Source organism: Lolium perenne, chromosome 5, assembly GCF_019359855.2.
Source record: "Lolium perenne isolate Kyuss_39 chromosome 5, Kyuss_2.0, whole genome shotgun sequence".
NCBI lineage: Eukaryota > Viridiplantae > Streptophyta > Magnoliopsida > Poales > Poaceae > Lolium > Lolium perenne.
Genome location: NC_067248.2, coordinates 170730739 through 170752152, shown reverse-complemented (window position 1 = coordinate 170752152; position 21414 = coordinate 170730739). Strand labels below are relative to the sequence as shown.

At 40.6% G+C, this 21414-nt stretch overlaps 1 non-coding gene across 1 annotated transcript; it reads right to left on the bottom strand.

Moving 5' to 3' along the window:
• Positions 1-10999: 10999 nt before the first annotated feature.
• On the bottom strand, positions 11000-11105 carry LOC127304980 (small nucleolar RNA R71). Its single transcript, XR_007853644.1, has one exon. It is a non-coding gene; the product is annotated as a small nucleolar RNA R71 (small nucleolar RNA).
• Positions 11106-21414: the final 10309 nt, after the last annotated feature.

Sequence of the window (21414 nt, the reverse complement as noted above, 5' to 3'; positions counted from 1 at the left end):
TGCACTAGTTCGGCGAAGAGATAGTGAAATACAAGTAATTTCAACATCTCACCACCAGCGAATATTAAGAACTTATTTGGTAAGTGGCTTAATGGGATAGATAAGAAAACTAAAGCGCGAATTCGTGTAGGAGTTTGTGCTTTATTATGGGCAATTTGGAATTGTCGTAATGACATTATTTTTAACAGAGCGGAAGGTGTCTTCTTTTTGCAGGTTATCCACAAGGCTACTTATTGGATTCACATGTGGTCGTACCTACAGCCGGAGGATCAGCGTATACCTATGGAGTCTGGATGCACTCGACTGATGGCGGTCGTTCGGGCTATCTTCAGCCAGGGTGGTTGGCAGTGTGCTAATAGGATACAATATACATAGGTGTAATATGTGGTTTACGTCTATGTTTGTTTCGTTCTTCCGTTGGCTTATCTTTGTGAGCATCTTATGTGATCGTTGAGGTGGCGTTTGTAAGACTTTTAAGACTGCTACAGTTCAACTGCTTTAATAAAGGGTTGTGTGCATCTATTTGATGCAGAGGCCGGGTAATACCCATTTCTAAAAAAAAAGTGAAATACAAGTAATATGGATGATTATAAGTAGCAATTGCAATCTGAAATAAAAATGGCAGCAAACGAACATGTAGCAGAACTTGATGGAAACGGTGTTTCAATGCTTAGAAACAAGGCCTAGGGATCATACTTTCACTAGTGGACACTCTCAACATTGATCACATAACTGAATAAATAAATGCTACTTTCTACACTCTCTTGTTGGATAACAAACACCATTCATTGTGTAGGGCTACAAAAGCACACCTCAAGCCGGAGTAAACAAGCTCCACAACATCCGGAGTTCATATTAGAGTAACCTCTAAAGTGCATAATAGACCGTTGCAATTTAGACCGAGTACTAACATAGCATACACACTGTCAACAATAGCTATGAAAGGGGGAATAGATCGCATCAGTACTATCATAGTAATAGTTAACTTCATAATATACAAGAGATCACAATCATAACCTACGCCAAGTACTACATGATGCACACACTGTCAACATTACATCATGGAGGAGGAATAGACTACTTTAATAACATCACTAGAGTAGCACATAGATTAATAGTGATACAAAGCTCATGATCACATAAAGATCACACCATGGGAGAGAGAGATGAACCACATAGCTACCGGTAGAGCCCTCAGCCTCGGGGGAGAACTACTCCCTCCTCATCATGGGAGACAGCAACGGCGATGAAGATGGCGGTGGTGTCGATGGAGATGACTCCGGGGGCAATTCCCCGTCCCGGCGGCGTGCCGGAACAGAGACTTCTGTCCCCCGAAACGGAGTTTCGCGATGGCGGCGGCGTCCCTGGAGTCTTTCTGGAGTTTCGTCAATTGTTGTAGGGTTTTCACGTCACGAGAGATTATATAGGCGAAGAGGCGGCGCAAGGGGGTGCCTGGGGGCCCACCCCATAGGGCGGCGCGCCCCCCTCCTAGGCCGCACCCCAATGTGGTGTGGGGGCCCTGGGCCTCCTCTCCGGCTCCCCTTCGGTGTTCTGGTCCGTCTCGGTGAAATAAGATGTTTAGCTTTTGTTTCGTCGAATTCCGAGAATATTGCCCGAACAGCCTTTCTGGAACCAAAAACAGCAGAAAACAGGAACTGGCACCTCGGCATCTTGTTAATAGGTTAGTTCCGGAAAATGCATAAAATCATTATAAAGTGTGAGCAAAACATGTAGGTATTGTCATAAAACTAGCATGGAACATCAGAAATTATAGATACGTTGGAGACGTATCAAGCATCCCCAAGCTTAGTTCCTACTCGCTCTCGAGTAGGTAAACGATAACAAGGATAATTTCTGAAGTGACATGCTACTATCATAATCTTAATCAATACTATTGTAAAGCATATGAGATGAATGAAGTGATTCGAAGCAATGGTAAAGAGAATGACTAAACAACTGAATCATATAGCAAAGACTTTTCATGAATAGTACTTTCAAGACAAGCATCAATAAGACTTGCATAGGAGTTAACTCATAAAGCAATAAATTCTTAGTAGAATTTTTGAAGCAACACAAAGGAAGATATAAGTTTCAGCAGTTGCTTTCAACTTCAACATGTATATCTCATGGATAATTGTCAACACAAAGTAATATGATGAGTGCAAATAAGCAAGTATGTAGGAATCAATGCACACAGTTGACACAAGTGTTTGCTTCTAAGATAGAAGGAAGTAAGTAAACTGACTCAACATAAATAAAAAAAAGGCCCTTCGCAGAGGGAAGCATGGATTACTATTTTTGTGCTAGAGCTTTTATTTTGAAAACATAGAAACAATTTTGTCAACGGTCGCTAGTAATAATTCATATGTCTTATGCATAAGACATCCTATAAGTTGCAAGCCTCATGCATATACTACCAATAGTGCTCGCACCTTGTCCTAATTAGCTTGGATTTACATGGATTATCATTGCATTATATATGTTTCAACCAAGTGTCACAAAGGGGTATCTCTATGCCGCCTGCACAAAGGTCTAAGGAGAAAGTTTGCATTGGATTTCTCGCTTTTGATTATTCTCAACTTAGACATCCATACCGGGACAACATAGAAAACAGATAATGGACTCCTCTTTAATGCATAAGCATTCAACAACAGATAATATTCTCATAAGAGATTGAGGATTAATGTCCAAACTGAAACTTCCACCATGATTCATGGCTTTAGTTAGCGGCCCAATGTTCTTCTCTAACAATATGCATACTCAAACCATTTGATCATGATAAATCACCCTTACTTCAGACAAGACGAACATGCATATCAACTCACATGATATTCAACAAAGGTGTAATAGTTGATGGCGTCCCCAGAAACATGGTTACCGCTCAACAAGCAACTTATAAGAAATAAGATACATAAGCTACATATTCTTTACCACAATAGTTTTTAAGGCTATTTTCCCATGAGCTATATATTGCAAAGACAAGGAATGAAATTTTAAAGGTAGCACTCAAGCAATTTACTTTGGAATGGTAGAGAAATACCACATAGTAGGTAGGTATGGTGGACACAAATGGCATAGGTTTTGGCTCAAGGTTTTAGATGCACGAGAAGTATTCCCTCTCAGTACAAGGCTTGGGCTAGCAAGGTTGTTTGAAGCAAACACAAGTATGAACCAGTACAACAAAACTTACATAAGAACATATTGCAAGCATTATAATTAAGACTCTACACTGTCTTCCTTGTTGTTCAAACACTTCACCAGAAAATATCTAGACTTTTAGAGAGACCAATCATGCAATCCAAATTTCAACAAGCTCTACGGTAGTTCTCCACTAATAGGTTTAAACTACATGATGCAAGAGCTTAAACATGATCTGTGAGAGCTCAAAACAATTGCCAAGTATCAAATTATTCAAAACCATGTACCATTTACCACATGAAGCATTTTCTGTTTCCAACCAAATAGCAATTAACGAAGCGGTTTTCAACTCCGCCATGAACATTAAAAGTAAAAGCGAAGAACACTAATGTTCATATGAAAAAGCGGAGCGTGTCTCTCTCCCACACAAGGTATGATCCAATTTATTCAGAGAACTAAGATAACAAAATGAAAATAAAAGCACACAGACGCTCCAAGTAAAGTACATAAGATGTGACGGAATAAAAATATAGTTTCACTAGAGATGACCTGATAAGTTGTTGATGAAGAAGGGGATGCCTTGGGCATGCCCAAGCTTAGACGCTTGGGTCTTCTTGAAATATGCAGGGATGAACCACGGGGGCATCCCCAAGCTTAGACTCTTCACTCTTCTTGATCACATTATATCACCCTTCTCTCTTGACCCTTGAAAACTTCCGCCACACCAAACTTCTCATAAACTTCATCAGAGGGTTAGTGCATAATCAAAAATTCACATGTTCAGCAAGGACACAATCATTCTTAACACTTCTGGACATTACCCAAAGGCTACTGAAAGTTAATGGAACAAAGAAATCCACTCAACACAGTAAAAGAGGCAATGCGAAATAAAAGGCAGAATCTGTCAAAACAGAACAGTCCGTAAAGACGAATTTTTTAGAGGCACTTAACAGGCTCAGATGAAAATATCAAAACTAATGAAAGTTGCGTACATATCTGAGGATCACGCATGAAAATTTGCAGCATTTTACGAGTTTCCTACAGAGAGATCTACTCAAATTCGTGACAGGTAGAAATCTGTTTCTGCGCAGAAATCCAAATCTAGTATCAACTTTCTATTAGAGACTTTACTTGGCACAACAATGCAATAAAATAAAGATAAGGAGAGGTTGCTACAGTAGTAACAACTTCCAAGATGCAACAAAACAGTAGCAAAATAAAAACATGGGTTATCTCCCAAGAAGTGCTTTCTTTATAGCCATTAAGATGGGCTCAGTGATTTTAATGATGCTCGCGCAAGAAATAAGAGTTGAAGTAAAAGAGAGCATCAAGAAGCAAATTCAAAACACATTTAAGCCTAACCCACTTCCTATGAAAATAAATCTTGTAAATAAACAAGTCATGTAAGCACAATGCAACAAGCATAGAAAGGCAACACAAGCGCAAGATTCTCAACATAAAGAGGGGAAAATTAATATTATTAAGATGCATATAACCATGTTTCCCTCTCTCGTAATAACTTTCAGTAGCATCATGAACAAACTCAACAATATAACGATCACATGAAACATTCTTATCATGAGCTACATGCATAAAATTATTACTCTCCACATAAGCATAGTCATTACTATTAATTTTAGTGGGAGAAAATTCAATAAGATAGCTATCATTATTATTCTCATCACCATAATCATCATATATAGGAGGCATATTGTAATCATAATTAATCTTCTCCTCAATAGTAGGTGGACCGAAAATATGATAGTCATCATTGTAATCATCATATATAGGAGGTAAAGTATCACCAAAGTAAATTTTCTCCTCCATGCTTGGGGGACTAAAAATATCATGCTTATCAAAACCAGCTTCCCCAAGCTTAGAACTTTCTATATCATTATGGAAAGAAACATGGATAGTACTAATACTATGGCAATTATTAACATCATCATTTTCAGAATTAGTGTCCCAGAGATCTTCAATATCAAAAGTAGTGTGCTCTTCCAAATCATGATCACTAATATAGGTAAAGGGCATAGGAAGATCGTTGTACTCAGATTCATTATCATAATAATGATTTGGAGCAACATACTTACGGTTACCTATCGTTATCTCATACACACGGGGATATGCCGTTACCTCTTTCTTTTTATTCCCCCTCTTCTTCCTCTTCTCCGTTCCCTTCTTCTTCTTCTTCTTCTTCTTCTTCTTCTTCTTCTTCTTCTTCTTTTCCTTCTCCTCTTTCCCTTCTTTAGGAGGAAGAGGCTTGAAGGGAGGCTTCTCCACATAACCTGATTTATTTCCAGAAACAATAGAAGAAACTTGGGAGGATTCCTCCTTTTCATTAATAAGTTCGAAACACACAGCGGTCCTATCATATTTTGGCAAAGTGTCATCTTCTAAAATATTTTGTATGTAAGTATTTGTGTGGCAATTATCAATGCAATAAGAAAGACACCCATGCAGGACACTATTAATATCAAGAGCACTCATATCCACCAAAGAAGTTTTTCTCAATAACTCTTCACACCCCAAAAATAAAGTAAGTTCATCATGCTGATTAGGAGTGATTTCATCATCACAATACAAATTTGCAGCACTCATAAGGTTCGAATTATCATTGGAGGAGCATTGAAAATTAAAATGACCCACTCTATGGCAAAGTTCACAAATAAAAGGATAGAGGGCACAAACTTTTTCACCAAGATCATCTAGAGTCCTAGACCACTTTCTAGTTTTTTCATTCCTGTGATGGATACAATATTCTTCTTCAGTTTTATTCTTTTCACAAGGTCTATGAACTCCACAAAAATTAACATGCTTATAGGAAATAGCATTTTCAGAAGTTTGAACATGTTCATTGCAATCATTAATAACGGTTTCATCCTTCATGCAAGTGTCTTTAAAAGGTTCATGATACTTATCAGAATTCTTCCTAGGCAATTCAAAATGAGAGGCAAAAGCTTTATAAAGATTTTCAACAACTTGAGAGTCAAGACCATAAGTAGCACTCATATTTCGAAATTTATCAGTATCCATAAAAGTTTCAATGCATTCATAATCATAATTTATACCTGACTCTCTACCTTTGTCATTCTCCCAATCTTCAGTATTGCTTTGAATTCTTTCAAGAAGATCCCATCTAGCTTCAGCCTCCTTGCTTGTGAAAGATCCCTCCAAACAGGCATCTAGATAGTCCTTGTGGTGTCCTGAAAGCCTTGCATAAAAATTATTAGTAATAACATTACGGGGAAGCTCATGAATGGGACATTTGAGCATTAGTGTCTTCAATCTACCCCATGCTTGGGAAATACTCTCTCCATCACGAGGATAAAAGTTATAAATGTAATTCCTATCAATATGCACTTCATGAGGAGGATAAAATTTGGAGTAAAAGAGAGATACAATTTCCTCCCAACCAATAGATCGACCATTCTTCAGCATCTTATACCATTCCGCAGCTCTGCCCTTCAGAGATATAGAGAATAGCTTCCTCTTAACTTGGTCCTTTGAAATACCTGTACTCTCGAACAACTCGCATAATTCATGTATAAAGAGTAAATGATCACTAGGATGGACAGTCCCATCTCCAAAATAGCAATTGTTCATAGCAAGTTCAACAATTTCCATAGGTATCTTGAAGGGAATACTTTCAGTAGGTGGATTTGGAATATCACAAGCATCATTCGAATCACCACATATTGGAGACAAAGCATTATCAAGGCAAGATATTTCTTCCAAAGCTGAGGAGCAAAAAAGATTATTTTTATATAAACTAGCTTCCCCAAGCTTAGACTTTTCCATAGCATTAGCAGTAATTGTGTTCATACTAATAACATTGCTACTAGCATGCAAATAAGGTTCCATAGGTTTTTTAATTTTCGCATCAAACAATCCATGTCTTAACTCAGGAAAAAGATTAAAAAGCTCACTGTTGTTTTCCATTATGCCTAACTAGTGAAAAATAAAAACAAGAGACAAAAAGATAAAATTGCAGAATCTAAAGGAGATAGCTTCGAGCACTCACACACCGGCAACAGTGTTAGGAAATAGCTTAGTAGTCGGAGGATGTGAATACCTTTTACCTTACCTCCCCGGCAACGGTGCCAGAAAATAGCTTGATGTCTACGCACGCTTCTATTCCTGTAGACAGTGTTGGGCCTCCAAGAGCAGAGGTTTGTAAAAAAGCAGCAAGTTTCCCTTAAGTGAATCACCCAAGGTTTATCGAACTCAGGGAGGTAGAGGTCAGAGATATTCCTCTCAAGCAACCCTGCAATTAAGATACAAGAAGTCTCTTGTGTCCCCAACACACCTAATACACTTGTCAGATGTATAGGTGCACTAGTTCGGCGAAGAGATAGTGAAATACAAGTAATATGGATGATTATAAGTAGCAATTGCAATCTGAAATAAAAATGGCAGCAAGCGAACATGTAGCAGAACTTGATGGAAATGGTGTTTCAATGCTTAGAAACAAGGCCTAGGGATCATACTTTCACTAGTGGACACTCTCAACATTGATCACATAACTGAATAAATAAATGCTACTTTCTACACTCTCTTGTTGGATAACAAACACCATTCATTGTGTAGGGCTACAAAAGCACACCTCAAGCCGGAGTAAACAAGCTCCACAACATCCGGAGTTCATATTAGAGTAACCTCTAGAGTGCATAATAGACCGTTGCAATTTAGACCGAGTACTAACATAGCATACACACTGTCAACAATAGCTATCAAAGGGGGAATAGATCGCATCAATACTATCATAGTAATAGTTAACTTCATAATCTACAAGAGATCACAATCATAACCTACGCCAAGTACTACATGATGCACACACTGTCAACATTACATCATGGAGGAGGAATAGACTACTTTAATAACATCACTAGAGTAGCACATAGATTAATAGTGATACAAAGCTCATGATCACATAAAGATCACACCATGGGAGAGAGAGATGAACCACATAGCTACCGGTAGAGCCCTCAGCCTCGGGGGAGAACTACTCCCTCCTCATCATGGGAGACAGCAACGGCGATGAAGATGGCGGTGGTGTCGATGGAGATGACTCCGGGGGCAATTCCCCGTCCCGGCGGCGTGCCGGAACAGAGACTTCTGTCCCCCGAAACGGAGTTTCGCGATGGCGGCGGCGTCCCTGGAGTCTTTCTGGAGTTTCGTCAATTGTTGTAGGGTTTTCATGTCACGAGAGATTATATAGGCGAAGAGGCGGCGCAAGGGGGTGCCTGGGGGCCCACCCCATAGGGCGGCGTGCCCCCCTCCTAGGCCGCGCCCCAGTGTGGTGTGGGGGCCCTGGGCCTCCTCTCCGGCTCCCCTTCGGTGTTCTGGTCCGTCTCGGTGAAATAAGATGTTTAGCTTTTGTTTCGTCGAATTCCGAGAATATTGCCCGAACAGCCTTTCTGGAACCAAAAACAGCAGAAAACAGGAACTGGCACCTCGGTATCTTGTTAATAGGTTAGTTCCGGAAAATGCATAAAATCATTATAAAGTGTGAGCAAAACATGTAGGTATTGTCATAAAACTAGCATGGAACATCAGAATTATAGGAGACGTATCAGCCCTCCGGGTAAAAACCCAAGCTCTGGCCTCGACCGGAGCGAGCGACGGCGGCGGTCTCGTCGCTTCCCTTCTTGGAGGCGTCGTCTTTGGAGGGCATGAGCTTCACTCAGCGAGGGCGGTGTTTGATATGTCTCCAACGTATCTATAATTTCTGATGTTCCATGCTTGTTTTATGATAATACCTACATGTTTTGTTCACACTTTATATCGTTTTGATGCGTTTTCCGGAACTAACCTATTGACGAGATGCCGAAGGGCCAGTTGTTGTTTTCTGCTGTTTCTGGTTTCAGAAATCCTACAAAGGAAATATTCTCGGAATCGGATGAAATCAATGCCCAACATCTTATTTTTCCCGGAACCTTCCAGAAAGTCAAAGGGGGACCAGAGGGGAGCCCTGGGGGCCCCACACGTGTGGGCGGCGCGGCCCAGAGGGGGGGCGCGCCCCCCTAGTGTGAGGAGGCCCCGTGGCCCCTCCGACTCCGCCTCTTCGCCTATAAGATGCCTCCTGACCTAAAACATCGACACAGATTGACGAAACACCAGAAACCCTTCCAGAGCCGCCGCCATCGCGAAACTCCAATTCGGGGGACAGAAGTCTCTGATCCGGCACCCTGCCGGGACGGGGAATTGCCCCCGGAAGCCATCTCCACCGCCATCTTCACCGCCATCGCTGTCTCCATGATGAGGAGGGAGTAATTCTCCCCTGAGGCTGAGGGCTCTATCGTAGCTATGTGGTTCATCTCTCTTTGTGATCTAGTTACTCTGGTGATGTTATTAAAGTACTCTATTCCTCCTTCATGATGTAATGGTGACAGTGTGTGCATCATGTAGTACTTGGCGTAGGTTATGATTGTAATCTCTTGTAGATTATGGAGTTAACTATTACTATGATAGTATTGATGTGATCTATTCCTCCTTTCATAGTCTGTCGGTGACGGTGTGCATGCTATGTTAGTACTTGGTATAATTGTAATGATCTATCATGCACTCTAAGGTTATTTAAATATGAACATCGAATGTTGTGGAGCTTGTTAACTCCGGCATTGAGGTGCTCTTGTAGCCCTACACAATTAATGGTGTTTGTCATCCAACAAGAGAGTGTAGAGTGGTTTTATTATGTGATCAATGTTGAGAGTGTCCACTAGTGAAAGTATGATCCCTAGGCCTTGTTTCCAAACATCGAATCTCCATTTATTTACTGTTCTGTTGCATGTTTACTCGCTGCCATATTTTATTCAGATTGCTATTACCACTCATATACATCTATACCACTTGTATTTCACTATCTCTTCGCCGAACTAGTGCACCTATACATCTGACAAGTGTATAAGGTGTGTTGGGGACACAAGAGACTTCTTGTATCGTGATTGCAGGGTTGCTTGAGAGGGATATCTTTGACCTCTTCCTCCCTGAGTTCGATAAACCTTGGGTGATCCACTTAAGGGAAACTTGCTGCTGTTCTACAAATCTCTGCTCTTGGAGGCCCAACACTGTCTACAGGAATAGAAGCGTGCATAGACATCAAGCACTTTTCTGGCGCCGTTGCCGGGGAGGTAAGGTAAAAGGTATTCACATCCTCCGACTACTAAGCTATTTCCTAGCACTGTTGCCGGTGTGTGAGTGCTCGAAGCTATTTCCTTTAGATCCTGCAATTGCATCTTTTTGTTTCTTGTTTTTATTTTCACTAGTTAGGCATAATAGAAAACAACAAAAAATTTGGTGAGCTTTTTAATCTTTTTCCTTAGTTAGAATTGTTTGATGCGAAAATTAAAAACCCTATTGAACCTTATTTGCATGCTAGTAGCAATGTTATTAGTATGAACGCAATTACTGCTAATGCTATGGAAAAGTCTAAGCTTGGGGAAGCTAGTTTTCATGATCTTTTTAGCTTCCCATCTTTAGGGGAGAAAATTTGCTCTGATAATACTTTATCTCCCATATGCGATAACTCTAATGATGCTTGTGATATTTTAAATCCACCTACTGAAAGTATTCCATATAAAATACCTATGAAAATTATTGAACGTGTTATGGATAACCGCTATGAAGGGGATGGAACTGTCCATCCTGGAGATCATTTACTGTTTTTGCATGAATTATGCGGGTTATTCAAGTGTGCAGGTATCTCTATGGATGAAGTGAAGAAGAAATTATTCTCTATGTCGTTGTCTGGTAAAGCGGCGCATTGGTATAAACTGCTGAAGGATGGGCATTCTCTTGATTGGAAGGATATTGTGCCTCTATTTTATTCTAAATTCTATCCTCCAAGTGAAATTCACAAAGACCGAAAACGCATATATAATTTCTGGCCTCATGATGGAGAGAGTATTGCTCAAGCATGGGAGAGATTGAAGTATTTAATGCTCAAATGCCCCAATCATGAGCTTCCTGGTAATATCATCATTGATAATTTCTATGCAAGACTTTCTTTTCAAGATAAAACCTTGTTGGATACTACTTGTTCTGGATCATTTACACGCAATGAAGAAGAGTTTAAAAGGGACCTTCTTGATCGGATTCAGGAGAATACTGAAGGATGGGAGACCAACAAAGGTATAGAGTCAGGTATAAATTATGATTATGAATGCGTTGAAACTTTTATGGATACTGATAAAATTCAAAATATGAGTGCTACTTATGGTCTTGACTCTCAAGTTGTTGCAAATCTTTATAAAGCTTTTGCCTCTCATTTTGAATTGCCTAGGAAGAATTTTGATAAGTATCATGAACCTTTCAAAGACACTTGTATGGAAAATGAAATTGTTGTTAATGATTGCAATAAACATGCTCAAACTTCTGAGAATGCTATTTCTTATAAGCATGTTAATTTTTGTGGAATGCATAGACCCTGTGGAATTAATCAAATCGAAGATGAATATTGTATCCACCATATGAATGAAAAAACTAGAAAGTGGTCTAGGGCTCTAGATGATCTTGGTAAAAAAGTTTGTGCCCTCTATCCTTTTATTTGTGAACTTTGCCATAGAACGGGACATTTTAATTTTCAATGCTCCTCCAATGATAATTCGAACCCCATGAGTGCTGCAAATTTGTATTGTGATGGTGAAATTACTCCTAATCAGCATGGTGAACTTACTTTATTTTTGTGGTGTGAAGAGTTATCAAGAAAAATCTCTTTGTTACATATGAGTGATCTTGATATTGATGATGTCCTGCATGGGTGTTTTTCTTATTGCATTGATAATTGCCATACAAATACTTACATACAAAATACTTTAGAAGATGACACTTTGCCAAAATATGATAGGACCGCTGTGTGTTTTGAACTTATTAATGAAAAGGAGGAATCCTCCCAAGTTTCTTCTATTGTTTCTGGAAATAAATCAGGTTATGTGGAGGAGCCCCCCTTCAAGCCTCTTCCTCCTAAAGAAGGGAACGAGGAGAAGGAGGAGAAGAAGAAGAAGAACAAGAAGAAGAAGAAGAAGAAGAAGAAGGGAACGAAGGAGAAGAAGAAGAAGACACTACAAGAAAAGTTGCCATGGCCGACGAAGTTGAAGTCGCGCCGTGGTTGCTGGTGACCATGGCCGACGATTTTTGGTCTCTCTGTTGTGCATGTCAAAACGTTTTTCGTTTTTGAGGCCACCTAGCCCGACGAAAACGACCAAAACGTGGCGTATGGTGTCCCGGGACGTGGTGCATCTCGAAATCTCGGGTTCGCCGGCCGAGTCAACGCAAATCCGCACCGCCGAAGGATGTAGGGCCCAGATGGCAGCCTCTCTGGCATTGTTTTTTTTCTCGATCGCGCCATCTCGTTCAACGCTCTCCGATCGAGCCGTTTACGATGCAGGATCATGGGTCCCGCATGTCATCCTCTATGAACCAAAATTCTTTCTATTCTTGGATTTTTTTTGACCCCCTGATTTCTGGCTACTTCCTTTTTCTTTTGATCCCTTGCCGCCTTGGAAACGTTGAGACCACTGCTGCTAAATGGGACCCGCATGTCATCCTCTATGTGCAATCAACTTTCTTTTCTTGGAGTTTTTTTTGGCACTTCATATTTGGTCACTTGCCTTTTTCTTTCGATCCCCTGCCGCCTCTCAAACGGTGATACCTCTGCTGCTAAATGGGACCCGCATGTCATCCTGTATGTACTATAAAACTTTCTTTTCTTGAATTATTTTTGGCTCCTGATATTTGGTCACTTGCCTTTTTCTTTCGATCCCCTGCCGCCTCTCAAACGGTGATACCGCTGCTGCTAAATGGGACCCGCATGTCATCCTCTATGTACTATAAAACTTTCTTTTCTTGAATTATTTTTGGCTCCTCATATTTGGTCACTTGCCTTTTTCTTTCGATCCCCTGCCACCTCTCAAACGGTGATACCGCTGCTGCTAAATGGGACCCGCATGTCATCCTCTATGTACTATAAAACTTTCTTTTCTTGAATTATTTTTGGCTCCTCATATTTGGTCACTTGCCTTTTTCTTTCGATCTCATGCCACGTTTGAAACGTTGAGGAACCTGCTGACTCATGGGACCCGCATGTCATCCTCTATGTGCTATATAAGTTTATTTTCTTGGATTTTTTTTCACCCTCTGATTTTTGGCTATTTCCTTTTTCTTTTGATCCCCTGCCGCCTTGGAAACGTTGAGTAAGCTGCTGACTCATGGGACCCGCATGTCATCCTCTATGTACTATAAAACTTTCTTTTCTTGAATTATTTTTGGCTCCTCATATTTGGTCACTTGACTTTTTCTTTCGATCCCCTGCCGCCTCTCAAACGGTGATACCGCTGCTGCTAAATGGGACCCGCATGTCATCCTCTATGTACTATAAAACTTTCTTTTATTGAATTATTTTTGGCATCTCATATTTGGTCACTTGCCTTTTTCTTTCGATCCCCTGCCGCCTCTCAAACGGTGATACCGCTGCTGCTAAATGGGACCCGCATGTGATCCTCTATGTACTATAAAACTTTCTTTTCTTGAATTATTTTTGGCTCCTCATATTTGGTCACTTGCCTTTTTCTTTCGATCCCGTGTAGCCTCTCAAACGGTGATACCGCTGCTGCTAAATGGGACCCGCATGTCATCCTCTATGTACAATAAAGTTTCTTTTCTTGAATAATTTTTGGCTCCTGATATTTTGTCACTTGCCTTTTTCTTCCGATCTCATGCCGCCTTTGAAACGTTGAGTAAGCTGCTGGCTCATGGGTCCCGCATGTCATCCTCTACGAACAATAAAAGTTTCCTTTCTTGGAGTTATTTTTGACCCCTAATTTCTGGCTATTTGCCTTTTTCTTTTGATCTCCTGCCCCCTTTGAAACGATGAGGACGCTGTTGGTAGGTCGGTCCCACATGTCATCCTCTATGAACATTAAAAGTTTCCTTTGATGGATTTATTTTGAACCCCTAATTAATTTCTGGATATTTCTTTTTTTTCTTTTGATCCCCTGCCGCCTTGGAATCGTTGAGGATGCTGCTGCCTCATGGGTCCCGCATGTCATCCTCTCAGAACGGTAAATGTTTCTTTTCTTGGATTTTGTTTACCAAACGATTTTTGACTTATTTTTTCTTTCGATCTCCTACCGCCTTTAAAACTTTGAGGACGCTGCTGGCTCACGGGTCCCACATGTCAGCCTCTATGAACAATAAACGCTGAGGATGCTGCTGCCTCATGGGTCCCGCATGTCATCCTCTCAAAACGAAAATGTTTCTTTTCTTGGATTTTTTACCAACAGATTTTTGGTTTATTTTTTATTTCCATCCTCTGCCGCCTTTAAAACGTTGACGACGCTGCTGGCTCATGGGTCCACGATGTCAGCCTCCCCGTACAAGAAACATGTGATATCTTGATTATTTTGCAGACAATAAACAGTGTATTGCGCTCTGAGCTATTGCAAACGGATAAATTAAATCTTTATTTTTACATAAACAAACTTATATGTTGAATCTCCTTTTTTTTGTTTTTGCGAAGTGATACGTCTCCGACGTATCGATAATTTCTTATGTTCCATGCCACATTATTGATGATATCTACATGTTTTATGCACACTTTATGTCATTATTATGCGTTTTCCGGAACTAACCTATTGACGAGATGCCGAAGTGCCAGTTCCTGTTTTCTGCTGTTTTTGATTTCAGAAATCCTAGTAAGGAAATATTCTCGGAATTGGACGAAATCAACGCCCAGGGTCCTATTTTCACATGAAGCTTCCAGAAGACCGGAGGAGATACGAAGTGGGGCCACGAGGTGGCGCCACACTAAGGCGGCGCGGCCAGGCTAGGGCCCGTGCCGCCCTGTTGTGTGGGTCCCTCGTGACTCCACCGACCTTGCCCTTCCGCCTACTTAAAGTCTCCGTCGCGAAAACCCTACCACGTTCGACGAAACCAGAGAAAACCTTCCAGAGCCGCCGCCATCGCGAAGCCAAGATCTGGGGGACAGGAGTCTCTGTTCCGGCACGCCGCCGGGACGGGGAAGTGCCCCCGGAAGGCTTCTCCATCAACGCCACCGCCATCTTCATCAACGCTGCTGTCTCCCATGAGGAGGGAGTAGTTCTCCATCAAGGCTCGGGGCTGTACCGGTAGCTATGTGGTTCATCTCTCTCCTATGTACTTCAATACAATAATCTCATGAGCTGCCTTACATGATTGAGATTCATATGATGATGCTTGTAATCTAGATGTCATTATGCTAGTCAAGTGGATTTTACTTATGTGATCTCCGGAGACTCCTTGTCCCACGTGTGTAAAGGTGATAGTGTGTGCACCGTGTGGGTCTCTTAGGCTATATTTCACATAATACTTATTCACTGTTATGAATGGCATAGTGAAGTGCTTATTTATATCTCTTTATGATTGCAATGTGTTTTGTATCACAATTTATCTGTGTGCTACTCTAGTGATGTTATTAAAGTAGTTTATTCCTCCTGCACGGTGTAATGGTGACAGTGTGTGCATCGTGTAGTACTTGGCGTAGGCTATGATTGTGATCTCTTGTAGATTATGAAGTTAACTAATGCTATGATGGTATTGATGTGATCTATTCCTCCTTTCGTAGTGTGAAGGTGACAGTGTGCATGCTATGTTAGTACTTGGTTTGGTTATGTTGATCTGTTATGCACTCTAAGGTTATTTAAATATGAACATTGAATATTGTGGAGCTTGTTAACTCCGGCATTGAGGGTTCGTGTAATCCTACACAGTTAGTGGTGTCCATCATCCAACAAGAGGGTGTAGAGTCTAGCATCTATCTATTTATTCTGTTATGTGATCAATGTTGAGTGTGTCCACTAGTGGAAGTATGATCCCTAGGCCTTGTTCCTAAATACTGCTATCACTGCTTGTTTACTGTTATACTGCTTGTTTACTTCCTGCAATATTACTACCATCAACTGCACGCCGGCAAGCATTTTTCTGGCGCCGTTACTACTGCTCATATTCATTCATACCACTTGTATTTCACTATCTCTTCGCCGAACTAGTGCACCTATTAGGTGTGTTGGGGACACAAGAGACTTCTTGCTTTGTGGTTGCAGGGTTGCATGAGAGGGATATCTTTGACCTCTTCCTCCCTGAGTTCGATAAACCTTGGGTGATCCACTTAAGGGAAACTTGCTGCTGTTCTACAAACCTCTGCTCTTGGAGGCCCAACACTGTCTACAAGAATAGAAGCACCCGTAGACATCAAGCACTTTTCTGGCGCCGTTGCCGGGGAGGAAAGGTAAAAGGTACTCACACTCCGGATCTCGGCTACTAAGCTATTTTCGCCGTTGTAAGTACTCGAAGCTATTTCCTTTAGATCCTGCAATTGCATCTTTTTGTTTCTTGTTTACACTAGTTAGGCATAATGGACAACAATGAGCTTCTTATTCTATTTCCTGATTTAAGACATGGATGGTTTGATGCGAAAATTAAAAAACCTATGGAACATATTAGTATGAACGCTTTGAACACCATTGTTGCTAATGATATGGAAAATTCTAAGCTTGGGGAAGCTGGCTTTGATGAGCATGATATTTTTAGTCCCCCAAGCATTGAGGAGAAAATTTACTTTGATGATACTTTGCCTCCTATTTATGATGATTATAATGATATTGGTCTTTTAGTACACTTTGTTATGGAGGATAAATTTGATTATGATTACAATATGCCTCCTATATTTGATGATGAGAATGATAGCTACTTTGTTGAATTTGCTCCCACTACAACTAATAAAATTGATTATGCTTATGTGGAGAGTAATGATACTTTTATGCATGTGAATAAGAATGCTTTATGTGATACTTATATTGTTGAGTTTGTTCATGATGCCCCTGGAAATTATTATGAGAGAGGAAAATATGGTTGTAGAAATTTTCATGTTACTAAAACACCTCTCTATATGCTGAAATTTTTGAAGCTACACTTGTTCTATCTTCCTATTGTTGTTACTTTTTTCTTCATGAACTTGTTTATTTACAAAACTCCTATGCATAGGAAGCATGTTAGACTTAAATTTGTTTTGAATTTGCCTCTTGATGCTCTCTTTTGCTTCAACTACTATTTCTTGCGAGTGCATCATTAAAACTGCTGAGCCCATCTTAATGGCTATAAAGAAAGAACTTCTTGGGAAATAACCCATGTGTTTATTTTACTACAGCACTTTTGTTTTATATTTGAGTCTTGGAAGTTGTTTACTACTGTAGCAACCTCTCCTTATCTTATTTTATTGCATTGTTGTGCCAAGTAAAGTCTTTGATAGTAGAGTTGATACTAGATTTGGATTACTGCGCAGAAACATATTTCTGTCTGTCACGAATTTGGGCAGGGCTCTCTGTAGGTAACTCAGAAAAATCTTCCAATTTACGTGCGTGATCCTCAGATATGTACGCAACTTTCATTCAATTTGGGCATTTTCATCTGAGCAAGTCTGGTGCCACTTTAAAATTCGTCTTTACGGACTGTTCTGTTTTGACAGATTCTGCCTTTTATTTCGCATTGCCTCTTTTGCTGTGTTGGATGGATTTCTTTGTTCCATTGACTTCCAGTAGCTTTGGGCAATGTCCAGAAGTGTTAAGAATAATTGTGTCACCTCTGAACATGTGAATTTTTGATTATGCACTAACCCTCTAATGAGTTTGTTTCGAGTTTGGTGTGGAGGAAGTTTTCAAGGGTCAAGAGAGGAGGATGATATACTATGATCAAGAAGAGTGAAAAGTCTAAGCTTGGGGCTGCCCCGGTGGTTCATCCCTGCATATTTCAAGAAGACTCAAGCATCTAAGCTTGGGGATGCCCAAGGTATCCCCTTCTTCATCGACAAATTTATCAGGTTCCTCCCTTGAAACTATATTTTTATTCAGTCACATCTTATGTACTTTACTTGGAGCGTCTATGTGCTTTTATTTTCGTTTTGTTATTTTCATTCTCTGAATAAATACATGCTTGTGTGGGAGAGAGACACGCTCCGCTGGTTCGTATGAACACATGTGTTCTTAGCTTTTAATGTTCATGGCGAAGGTTGAAACTGCTTCGTTCATTGTTATATGGTTGGAAACGGAAAATGCTACATGTAGTAATTGGTAAAATGTCTTGGATAATGTGATAATTGGCAATTGTTGTGCTCATGTTTAAGCTCTTGCATCATATACTTTGCACCTATTAATGAAGAAATACATAGAGCTTGCTAAAATTTGGTTTGCATAATTGGTCGCTCTAAGGTCTAGATAATTTCTAGTAAAGAGTTTGAACAACAAGGAAGACGGTGTAGAGTCTTATAATGTTTACAATATGTCTTTTATGTGAGTTTTGCTGCACCGGTTCATCCTTGTGTTTGTTTCAAATAACCTTGCTAGCCTAAACCTTGTATCGAGAGGGAATACTTCTCATGCATCCAAAATCCTTGAGCCAACCACTATGCCATTTGTGTCCACCATACCTACCTACTACATGGTATTTCTCCGCCATTCCAAAGTAAATTGCTTGAGTGCTACCTTTAAAATTCCATCATTCGCCTTTGCAATATATAGCTCATGGGACAAAATAGCCTTAAAAACTATTGTGGTATTGAATATGTACTTATGCACTTTATCTCTTATTAAGTTGTTTGTTGTGCGATAACCATGTTCCTGGGGACGCCATCAACTCATTGTTGAATATCATGTGAGTTGCTATGCATGTTCGTCTTGTCTGAAGTAAGGGCGGTTTTCACAATCAAATGGTTTGAGTATGCATACTGTTAGAGAAGAACATTGGGCCGCTAACTAAAGCCATGAATCATGGTGGAAGTTTCAGTTTGGACATAAAACCTCAATCTCTTATGAGAATATTAACTGTTGTTGAATGCTTAAGCATTAAAAGAGGAGTCCATTATCTGTTGTCTATGTTGTCCCGGTATGGGTGTCTAAGTTGAAGAATGATCAAAAGCGAGAAATCCAATACGAACTTTCTCCTTAGACCCTTGTACAGGCGGCATAGAGGTACCCCTTTGTGACACTTGGTTGAAACATATGTTATGCAATGATGATCAGTGTTAACCCAAGCTAATTAGGACAAGGTGCGGGCACTATTAGTACACTATGCATGAGGCTTGCAACTTGTAAGATATAATTTACATGATACATATGCTTTATTACTACCGTTGACAAAATTGTTTCATGTTTTCAAAATAAAAGCTCTAGTATAAATATAGCAATCGATGCTTTCCTCTTTGAAGGGCCTTTCTTTTACTTTTATGTTGAGTCAGCTCACCTATTTCTCTCCATCTCAAGAAGCAAACACTTGTGTGAACTGTGCATTGATTCCTACATACTTGCATATTGCATTTGTTATATTACTCTATGTTGACAATTATCCATGAGATATACATGTTACAAGTTGAAAGCAACCGCTGAAACTTAATCTTCCTTTATGTTGCTTCAATACCTTTTACTTTGAATTATTGCTTTATGAGTTAACTCTTATGCAAGACTTATTGATGCTTGTCTTGAAAGTACTATTCATGAAAAGTCTTTGCTTTATGATTCATTTGTTTACTCATGTCATTACCATTGTTTTGATCGCTGCATTCATTACATATGCTTACAATAGTATGATCAAGGTTATGATGGCATGTCACTCCAGAAATTATCTTTGTTATCGTTTACCTGCTCGGGACGAGCAGGAACTAAGCTTGGGGATGCTGATACGTCTCCGACGTATCGATAATTTCTTATGTTCCATGCCACATTATTGATGATATCTACATGTTTTATGCACACTTTATGTCATTATTATGCGTTTTCCGGAACTAACCTATTGACGAGATGCCGAAGTGCCAGTTCCTGTTTTCTGCTGTTTTTGATTTCAGAAATCCTAGTAAGGAAATATTCTCGGAATTGGACGAAATCAACGCCCAGGGTCCTATTTTCACACGAAGCTTCCAGAAGACCGGAGGAGATACGAAGTGGGGCCACGAGGTGGCGCCACACTAAGGCGGCGCGGCCAGGCTAGGGCCCGCGCCGCCCTGTTGTGTGGGTCCCTCGTGACTCCACCGACCTTGCCCTTCCGCCTACTTAAAGTCTCCGTCGCGAAAACCCTACCACGTTCGACGAAACCAGAGAAAACCTTCCAGAGCCGCCGCCATCGCGAAGCCAAGATCTGGGGGACAGGAGTCTCTGTTCCGGCACGCCGCCGGGACGGGGAAGTGCCCCCGGAAGGCTTCTCCATCAACGCCACCGCCATCTTCATCAACGCTGCTGTCTCCCATGAGGAGGGAGTAGTTCTCCATCGAGGCTCGGGGCTGTACCGGTAGCTATGTGGTTCATCTCTCTCCTATGTACTTCAATACAATAATCTCATGAGCTGCCTTACATGATTGAGATTCATATGATGATGCTTGTAATCTAGATGTCATTATGCTAGTCAAGTGGATTTTACTTATGTGATCTCCGGAGACTCCTTGTCCCACGTGTGTAAAGGTGACAGTGTGTGCACCGTGTGGGTCTCTTAGGCTATATTTCACATAATACTTATTCACTGTTATGAATGGCATAGTGAAGTGCTTATTTATATCTCTTTATGATTGCAATGTGTTTTGTATCACAATTTATCTGTGTGCTACTCTAGTGATGTTATTAAAGTAGTTTATTCCTCCTGCACGGTGTAATGGTGACAGTGTGTGCATCGTGTAGTACTTGACGTAGGCTATGATTGTGATCTCTTGTAGATTATGAAGTTAACTAATGCTATGATGGTATTGATGTGATCTATTCCTCCTTTCGTAGTGTGAAGGTGACAGTGTGCATGCTATGTTAGTACTTGGTTTGGTTATGTTGATCTGTTATGCACTCTAAGGTTATTTAAATATGGACATTGAATATTGTGGAGCTTGTTAACTCCAGCATTGAGGGTTCATGTAATCCTACACAGTTAGTGGTGTTCATCATCCAACAAGAGGGTGTAGAGTCTAGCATCTATCTATTTATTCTGTTTTGTGATCAATGTTGAGAGTGTCCACTAGTGAAAGTATGATCCCTAGGCCTTGTTCCTAAATACTACTATCGCTGCTTGTTTACTGTTCTACTGCTTGTTTACTTCCTGCTGTTGACTGCCAAAACCCACCGGCGGGCAGCGACTGTCAACACGGTAGAGCCGGGAAGAGCCTAGAGCTGCGGCTGGCTGAGACCCCTCCGAGCGACGGCCCGCAATGCTCTTCTGGTCACACGTCCGATGCGAAGTGCAAGGGCGTGCCACCTGACCTATACCTGGTCAGGAAGG